This window comes from Myotis yumanensis, unplaced genomic scaffold, assembly GCF_028538775.1.
Source record: "Myotis yumanensis isolate MYYU_CA2020_CCGP unplaced genomic scaffold, mMyoYum1.0.hap1 SCAF_13, whole genome shotgun sequence".
Lineage (NCBI taxonomy): Eukaryota > Metazoa > Chordata > Mammalia > Chiroptera > Vespertilionidae > Myotis > Myotis yumanensis.
This window is the reverse complement of record NW_027223764.1, coordinates 14858770-14869110: the sequence shown is the minus strand read 5'-3', so window position 1 is coordinate 14869110 and position 10341 is coordinate 14858770. Positions and strand designations below refer to the sequence as shown.

At 38.0% G+C, this 10341-nt stretch overlaps 1 pseudogene; it reads right to left on the bottom strand.

Moving 5' to 3' along the window:
• Positions 1-4284: 4284 nt before the first annotated feature.
• Positions 4285-4794, bottom strand: LOC139021520 (ferritin light chain pseudogene; annotated as a pseudogene).
• Positions 4795-10341: the final 5547 nt, after the last annotated feature.

The window sequence follows — 10341 nt, the reverse complement described above, 5'->3', positions numbered from 1 at the left end:
GATAGATTTCTTTCACCTTGAAAACAAACCTCTGGAACCACCACCATCACTGTCTGGTTTGGTCCAAATTTAGCTCTCTAACTGAAGAGCTTGGTCAGTTGTATTGCTTATGACAACTATGTTGGAATTCTAGATAAAATGTGTTTTGCTCTGCTTCCAAGAAAGAGAAAAATAACTAGACTACCCTCCTTTCTACCCATTAAAATCTTACATGTCCTAGATGCATAGATTGTTGTTGTCTTCCATACTGGATGCTGTGTTCATCCTCGTTGATGGTTAATTTTATGTGCCACCTGGCCTAGGTTAAAAGATGCCCAGATAGCTGCTAAGATATTATTTCTGGGTGTGTCTGTAAAGAGTGTTTCTGGAAGAGATAAGTATGTCATTCAGCAGACTGAGTGAAGAGATCCACCGTCATCACTGTGGGTGGGCATCATCCAGTCTAATTTTTGCCAAATGAATCTTCCCAAACCTTCTGCTAATGTTATTCCTTGCTCCCAAATCTCTGATAGACCAAAAAGGCAAAGTAAGGGAAAATTCTCTTTCTTTCTTCTTGATGTGGAAATTTATTCTTGTTCTTGTACATCAGAGCTTCTAGTTCCAGGGCCTTTGAACTCTGGGACTTAGACCAGCAGTCCCCTGGCTCTCAGGCCCTTGGACTTGGACTGAACTATACCAACGGCTTTCCTGGCTCTCCAGTTTTCAAATAATTGAAAGATGGTGAGAGTTCTGGCCTCCATAACACCAATTCCTATAGTAAATCTCTTTACATACATATCTATTATAAGTTATATAAGTATTTATTACATATTATATATGTGTGTATAGCCCATTGGTTCTGTTTTTCTGAAGAGTTCTAATATACCATCAAGGTCTTCCTTATTGCCTTGATGAAGGGGGATATTTGTAGGGCCTTTTAGGGAATTGTGTCAGGTGTTAGTTTTTCTATCTTCAGGTAATCCATTCTAATATTCCTACCTCCCTATGTTTTCTGATGCCTTCTGTAGACTTTGGCAAGGCTGTTGCAGTGCCTCTACCTTATCTATTGTTTGAGCCACCACCCCAGTAGCACATTAGGATGGGTTCCAAGTGTCTGTGTTGTGACACTAAATGCTGAGTCAGGAAGAATGCTCCCATGTAATAGTACCCCTCTTCACCCTCACGATCTACCCCTATACCTCTCCCTCTGCTTTCTTCTTGGATACATCATCCAGTCCCTTTCAGTTATTTTGAGGAGCAAGCTATTTCTGCTCCAATAGGGAGTATAATTTCCTGTTCAGGTTTTGCGGAAACCTGTCTATAATTATCTGAAGGCCTTGAGGAACTGTAGAGTAGAATAAGCATCATCTTGAAAGTAGGTGCTCAGGTGTGGTCTTTGCAAGCCCTTCTGGCAAAGTAAAGCTATTTTGTTTTGTTTTTCTCTGCAAGGGGATAATGGCTGCTTCTGCCAGCCCCTTGTATTCAGAGCAATCTGGGATTCAAGAATCTCCCCTTGTCACTCAAATGTTCTCAATTCAGATCTCAGGTGCTATGCCCTGCTATAAGAGCCCTAATTTTAACGTAAGAGGCTTGTAATATATGTATAGTCTCCTTTCCAGTGAAATCTTGGGCATGGATTTCAGCTTAATCTGCCCTCCTGCTGTAGGAGATAAGGATCTCTTTAAACACCACTGGGATGCCTTCTGGTTTATACAGCCGGTCATTTTCTTTACTTAAGATTTCCAAAGCAACTGCTTTGGAATAAGGTCAGTGCTCTCCATAGTCCTTACACTGATTGGTGTCCTCCCATTGCTTACATACCTGAATTACTATATAAACTAGTACCTCACCTTCCACTGGTGTGGGACCCCAATGCATAACAGGTGAGAGTCTTACTAATTTGTTGCTACAGGAAAACCAGGAGTTATTGTACTCAAATACTAGCACTATTGGTATCTTTGTTCCATTTTCATAGTGAGGCATCCCTTTCTAGAATCCCAGAATTAAAAGGAATTTGCAAGATTTTGAAGAATACAAGACATGTATTGCATTATCTTGAATCATTGAGTATACTATTTCTGGCAAATGTAAAAAATGTCAGTATCTGTGTGTGTGTGTATGTGTGTGTGTGTTTGTGTTTATGTTTGTAGGTGTGTCAGTAGTAGTAGTAGTATTAGCAGTTGCAGTAGCAGTAGTAGTAGTAGATGCTTTAATTAAATCAGCATGGTCTTAGGCTTTCTTGTTTGCTCTCCACTTTGAATTTTCTGGAGAAAAGCTAAGTCAATGATCTTAAATGAAAATTAATTTTTAAAGTAAATATGAATAAAAGACACATTATTCTTCATTTTTGAGACTATAAATTTAACTCCTTGTTTAATCTTAAGTCTATAAATCGATAGTATGATTCCAGGTACCTTTGCCTAGTCAAACAAGACAAGATCCTTCGTTAGTCAATCGTCAGAAAAATGTGACTTATGGTTACAAGATATAAAATAAAAAGAAATTTATCTAAAATGTTATTGAAATCTATACCAACTTTTTCTTTATTGATCAAACACAATATAAAGGTTGCTCGGGGTTATTTCTCTAAATCTCTCTGTTAGCAATCTCCCTTTCATTCATGGTTTCTAAACCAAAGACTAAATCCCTTATTTCAGTTCTATTTTTCAAGCCAGGGCAGAATTTTGAAAGATGGAACTCATAAATTCCTGTTTTTATCAGGGCAGCCTGATTTTACTTGCAATTTGAAATGGCATTGTCCAATCCAGGATTTCTAGCAATAAAGACTATTTCTTAAATAGTCTTAAGAAATAGGGATATGGTTGGCAATATAGAAAAACCCCCATTAGTATATTCCTCATAATAATGACCAAGACCTCTTCCATTAGAAAATTCCCTGATCTTAAGTAATTCTAGCTATTGTGATAGCATAGTTGTGTAAGTGTCTGAGAGTATTTTAGTCTTCTGTGACATTTTTAAAGATGTAAATTTAACTTTGCCATTTTCTCTTTTTTATTCTTCCCCAATATCCCTTTCAGAGAGTGAACAAGGTCCTGATTCATGCTATGTTCTGTTGGTTATATTCCCCCCCTGAGGATTAAGTGCTGGTAGAACAGAACTGAAGTATTGCTGACAGGTGCCACTCTAGACATTATAGTTAGAGGGCACATGTTGCAGTGATAAATTTAAGCTAGTAAAATAAAAATTAGGCTGCTGTTCATCACTCGGCACCTTCTGGAAAATTGTAAGCTGAAGTGTTTTCTCTTACAAGCAGGCTGCTATCTCAAAGGCATCCATGCATTTGTTGGTGAGTGCAAGGAGACTAGGAACTGTTTAGGCTGGCCAACCAAGTGCATTTTTTTTCTTTATTGAAGCCTAGCATTGTATATAATAATAAAAAGTGTAGACCTTAAGTCTACAATCTGATCAGTGTTGAAAAATGTATGCATCCTTGTTATCAGCACCTAAATCAAGATATAATAAATTTTCATCAAACCAGAAAGTTCTCTCATGCCATTCTCTAGTCATCTTCTACCCGGACCACTTCCATGACAACCACTGTTCTGTTTTTCCTGTTTTTCAATTTTATTTATTTATGGAATCTTTGAGTGTGCACTCTTTTGTGTCTGGCTTTTTTTTTTTTTTTGCTCAGCACTGGCTTCCTAGATGTGTGCATGTTGTTGCAAGAACCATTAGTTTATTCCTGTTTATTGCTAAGTGTAACAAATTATATGAGTGCATCACAGTTTGTTTATACATTGTCCCATTGATGGGCAGTTGGGTTGTTTGCAACTTTTAGTTTTTTCCTAAAACGGTTTTATAGAACATTCTTGTACATGTCCTTTTGTGAATGTGTTTAGGAGTGGAATGGCTGGGTCATAGATTAGCCATGTTTATTTGTACAAGAAACTACCAGATTTAAAGACACACACACACACACACACACACACACACACACGTTATGTATTTGATCTATACTCTCACTAACAACATATGAGAGTTTTAGTTGCTCCATATCATTACCAGTGTTTGGCATTGACTGTCATTTTAATTTCAGCCATTCTAGGAAGCATGTAAGAGCATCTGATTGTTGTGTGTGTTTTTTTGTTTGTTTGTTTTGTGTGTGTGTGTGTGTGTGTGTGTGTGTGTGCAAAAAGCTTTATTGTTTCATTTGGTCCAATGCATGGGAAAGGGCTTCAGGGTGGTTAAAATAATGGCTAGTAGTTTCGGGAAGAGGCTCAGGGGAAAGCCAGACACCAAGGGATGCAGAGGGGCCTCTCAAAGGCCTCTGGGCTCCAAAGGCTCCTAGTCGTGCTTGAGGGTGAGCCTGCAGAGGAGATACTCGCCCAGCCCAGCCTGGGAGCCTGCCAGCCTGCAGATGTGAGTCAGGTGGTCGCCCATCTTCTTGATGAGTTTCACCTCCTCACCCCGGAAGTGGTTCTCCCGGAAGTCACGGAGCTGAGGGGCTGCGGGGGTAGAGCCCAGGGCCTGCAGCTCCAAAAGGGCCTGGTTCAGGTTCCTCTCCAAGGCCAGGGCAGCCTCCATGGCATCATGAGTTTTACCCACTCATTTCGGGAGGCTTCTGCACGTCCTGGAGAGAATGCAGCCACTGCACTTGTTTGGCAACTTTGCCCTCATGCTTCTTCTCCACAACTGGTGGCAGAGGTGGCCCAGGCTCTCGAGAGCCACATTGTCAAGGTCAAAATAGAAGCCCAGAGAGAGGTAGGTGTGGGAGGCCCGCAGGTGCAGTTTGGCCAGGCGGTTGACCGCAGCCTCCACCTCAGTGGACTAATTCTGACAAATTTGGGAGCTCATGGTTGTTCTGCAATAAGGAGTTAAGATAGAAAAAAAAAACCCAGTTTGTTGGCTGGTCTCAGAGGTGGTTCTGAGGATGGTAACTGGGTAAGACTCAGGAGAGTGGCCGGAGGCTGGAAGGAGGGGCGTCCCTGGGTCTGTTCCATCCAAACACTGTTGAAGCAAGAGACAGATCTGAGACCGCCAAGGGCACTGCCTCGTTGGTTTTAATTAGCATTTTCCTGGTGGCTAGTGATTTAGGCTCTTTAGGCCATATTTTTAATATGCTTATTGCCATTAGTATATCTTGCTTTTAAGTGTTTGTTAAAATATTTTTTCAATTTTTAGAAGTTGAGTTGTTCGTATTCTCGTTAATGAAGAGCAATGTTCTTTATCTATTGGATACAGTAGATAAATATACTGGGAATATTTATTTTCGGACTGTGGCTTTCTTTTCATTTTATCAATGTTTTCTTTTGATGAACCTAAGTTTATAAGAAATACCAAAATGCAGTTTCTGATTTGCCATACTTTTCAATTCCTGAAAATTTGAATAAAATATTTTTTCAAAATATGCCGGTTTTAAATGCACGAAAGCTGTGTGCAATAAGTTAAACTCTGTTTGATGATTTTTAATGTGTTATAAAAGACTCCTTAGTAGCTACCGTACTTATAGACTTTGAGAATGAGTGTGGAAGAAGCATAGAAAATACACACGTGCAGCCTTTGTGGGTTTCTGGGATACTCCATAATGAAAACAAGGGATGGTTATGTTTCTCATGGTGCAGTGAAACTTGGGAGGTCAGTTTGGCCTGCAGCCAAAGTGTGATGATGAGTTGACCTTTTCCCAGGAGGCAACCAGGAAGCATAGGCTCTGTGCCTGATAACATTGGGTGCTTGCTTTCAGTATTGTGGCTGAGAAAGACAGGCAGAGTTAAATTTCTCATGAAGCGATGAAGCGTAAGTATCAGAGTCCTTGATTGGCATGGACCTTTGCAAGGACCCTGTGAAGAGACTGGTCATGTGTTTACATGATTTTATAGTTCTTTTATAAACTTTGCAAAAATAAGGCATTTGAACCACAAGGTTAAGACCACTGTCTTTCTCCACTCTGATTTTCCTCTCTCACTCACCCTTTCTTCTCATCAATTGGTCTTGGAATACCCATGAGCCTTTGGGGGACCTAGTGAAGCTAGGAACATTGAGATGAAGGTACATTAAGTTTTGGATTGGTGGGATACATCTAGGAGGCTTGCAGTCGCCTGTGTTTAGTTTTATCTTTCCTGCTCATCCTACTGCAGGAATGGCTTCTAGGAATAGTCCTACCATCCCTATACCAATGCCACTGGTGCTGGGACACAACAGTGCATGGACAGAGCTTATATGGAAATATGATGTTAATGTTTGATGTTGGGTCCTAGAAGCACATACATAGTGAAGAAAAACATGATTTGAAATATACAGACCAGAAACTAGTCTGTGAAACATTCTTCTAATCTTTAGGCATGTTGAAGTGTTATGTGATGGATTCGTCTTTTTATTACAAATCAAAAGTTTATACTTATGAAATATATACTCAGCAATACTAATAATATACAATATACGCACACCATACTTATGTTTAATGGAATCACATAAAACATAATAAAATGTTTGTATCTGTAAGGCACAAAACTTCACAAACACTGTAAAAGCTACATGTGTTTGTGTATATTCACAAGCTTTATGCATCCCAACATATGAGATGCATAAAGTATATCTGAAACATCTTGTCCTAAGAGAGTCTTAGTGATTTGGGTAGCAAGGGAGCATTACTAGAACAAAAGGAAAAGGTGTGAAAAGACAAATGTGCTACTACAGAACGTCCAACTACATTCCTTAGTAAATGTATGTAGCTACAGGAATATTTGATTATTCAATTATATTTCTCAATACCATGCAATGACCATTTGAAATTCATTTGCATTGCTTTTTTGTGCACCTTATATTCAGATTATTTTTTTCTGAATAATTTAATGAATGAATAAGCTGTTAACTATTTGGTAATCCAGTTAGTGAATAAAAGTGAATCACATAAATGCATTGGAAAAGATTTCTATTTTTTGCCATTTGAAACAAATTGCTGACCTAGATGAAGATGATAAAATGTATAATACATCACAACAACAAAAATTTCATTGCCAAACTGGGTAGAGTATAATTGCTTCAATGATTACATAATTTTAGTCACTCCTAAGAACATTTGAAATGACCTAAAATCTTATAGGTCATGTATAAAAGAAGCTTGATAGTAATTCTAAAACCGGGCATGAGGTTTGAAACCTTTTTCAGTCTATCAGTAATAGTTTTGATATGCCATGATAGAAGGAAGACTAAATTGTCTTTCTATTCTTCCTAGAGAAATTATATAATAAAACCACGACATATGAGAGGTGGTAATAAAAGAAAATGTAGCCGAAGTAGAGAAGAATTACCATTCATGCAGCAGACAGTTAATTAATGAAAATATTAATGGCTTCTAGCAATACTCCTAAATGTCAACTTTTAAAAACTTGGCTGATGTTTTTCTGGTATTTTTTTCTGAATAATCATATTTATATCACATGGTGTTGAAAATGTGTATTCTTTCTTTTAAGGAGAAACCCCCAATTTGCTTATTTTCACTCCTTAGAATTTAATATAGGATGTGACAGTGTATTAACCTTCAACAGACATAGTGGAAAAACCTTCACAACAAAGAGAGACAGAACGCCAGTCATGTGGGCTGGATGCCCAGCAGATTCATATGCAGCTGATCATGGACACACTCAATCCTGGATCAAGTTCAAAGCTCCCAACAAACACTCCATGTTTGCACCTTATGTGTCATCGAATTTTTTTAAATTTCTATAGGTTCATTTTCATCATCTTTTTAGGCTTTTCTTATAAAATCTTTCAACATTCTCACTACTTTTACCATTATCAGACATAATGGTGTTAATAAGATTCAAGTTAACAATGAATTGACAAAGACTAAAATTATTGCATGATATCCAGTGCTTCTGTTAGTCTCAGGCAAAAAGAACCCCCTTGAATCAAAACTTTGACCACATTTTAATGAATATTATAAATTAACTAGAGGCCTGGTCCACTGGTGGTTTCCCTTGGCCTGGCCTGCAGGGATCTGGTCGAAACTGGCAGTCTGACATCTCTGAGGGGTCCCTGAGTGTGAGAGGGCACTCTGCAAAGTTGCTGTCGCTTGGCAGCTCCTGTGTTGAGCATCTGCCCCCTGGTGGTCAGTGTGCATCATGGCTACCGGCCGGTTGGCTGATCAGCCAGTCAGCCGGTCACTTAGGCATATATATATATATATATATATATATTATTGTTTAAGATAAGGTGCTCCTTTATTTAGAGTATGTAAAAAATGAAGCTTCTATGCATAAAATACACTTGATAAGCACATATAAATAATCAGTGCAGTATCTGTTTTAGGTTATCTCAGCCTCTGTTTACCTCCAATATTGACTACATGAAATTTTTTTCCTGTGATAAATACATTCTGAGGATCTCTAGGAAGATGTGAAGGAAATTACTTTGGATAAACAGGGACCAATATAATTAGATGTAACAGAAGCACCATTAGCTTTTACAATATAAACCATGCATGTGACCCTCCCTTATTTCTCCTCTTACTGTCCTTTCTCTAAAAAAACGATTCTCAGATTCCACCAGCAGATATATTTTTCTTCAATTCAATAGGCTCTTTCTAACCGTATTGTGGAGAGTTAACCATTTAGTTGACTTTTACTCTTTTAGGGCTTTGTGTAAACAAATCTAGAGACAGCACCTCTCAAAATTCATGAGATTGACAACCCTGTTTAGATAGCAGGTAGCTGTGGGGAGGGTGGGCAGTAGGAAGGAGGGAGATGTCATTTTCAAGTTTGGGTCATGAGTGGATTAGATTTCAGGGTAATGAATGTTAAAGGATACAGAGACAGGAAATGTCTAAAAGGGAAGAAACAGAATTGAGAGAGAATCAAAGGCAAACTTCACTTATTTCCCCTCCAATATCACCAAAGAACTCTTCTTAAAATACATGGGTGGGCAAAAATAGGTTTACTGTTGTTCAAATGGAAAAATAATACAATAATTAGTAAATAATATTATAATAATGAACTCTGTGTTTCAAGTACTCATGACTTTAACCCTACTTTTGCCCAACCCTGTACATGTTCCCAAATCACCCTGTTGCTCTATGACATCATCCAAACTTCATCTGAACTATCACCTGCTCAGGGAATCCCTCCATGTCACCTCTCATTGAAGTTGCTCTTCTTTAGGTATCCTCTGTTTTTTAGTATAATTTACTTAGATATGTTCTCCCTCTGCAATAATCTTTTTAAAATTGTGTTTGTTGTCTGTTTCTCCCATTAAAATATAAACTATATAAAGACCAGTCTTTTTCTGTCACTGTCATGATACTAAATTCTATAATAGTGCACAGAGCTTATAGATTGATTGGAAGTGTTTTAAGTTCTCATAAATTCTTAGAGTCTCACAACTTGGCTTCTGTCTACTTCTCTGCAGTCCTCTTACACTAGCCCTTTAGCCCTTTGCTTTTCCATCCTCTTCTACAGGATTTCATATTTTTATCCTGTAAATCTTACTATGAAGGGAACTTCCTCAGGCAGATTTTCCCTGGTCACATAATCTCACATATATTGTTTCTGCCTCACTTCCAATTATACTCTAACCCATAGTCCCATTTAATATCCTTTATAGCACTTACCATGACCAAGCACATTTAATAACCTCTTTGTATACAGGGTTCTTTATTTTTATTCTCCACAAAACCAGAAACTCATTGAAGGTAGGAAATGTGTTCTTCACTATGATCATTCTCAGTGTCCAGAATAATGCTTGGCACGTGGTGGGTGATCAACAAAAATGTTCTTGAATGAATGAATAGTAATAGAATCACTATAATTATCAGGTAACATCCAAATCTGAGCAGAGATGAAAGTAGCTTTCCTGCCTCTCTCTAACACTCAGATATTTTCCTGTTATCTAGCAAATATATCCTTAATTGTATGAGTCAATATTTTTCTATTAGATGAATAACCCAACATTCATCATTGAAAAGGTATCATTTGAATTACCTCTCAACATTAAAGTTTAGACTTTTTTGGTCTCTGTTTCCTGGAAGGGGTGAACAGTAAAGTTCTGATTATAATAAGTATCAACTACTAGCCACCAGGCTTTAATTTTGTGGAACACTAGTTTTTCTCACACTTCTTACCCTCTTCTTCAACATTCAGTGAAATTCTCTCTAGTGATATTCTTCAGTGACACACATAGCCCTTATACCCACAATTTGCTTTAAAGTGGTGATTTAAAGAAAACAACAACAGAATTTGTTAGCCAGACAAGGACACCTTAGTACTTTATTTACTTTTCATTGAAGACTGAGCCCCTTCTTCTACACAATGAAAGGGGCAAGAATTAGATAGAGATAATGAAACAAGGACAAGGTGACCTAGCAGAGAGTTATGCACTGTGATTCTAGATTTAACAATTCTCCAGACA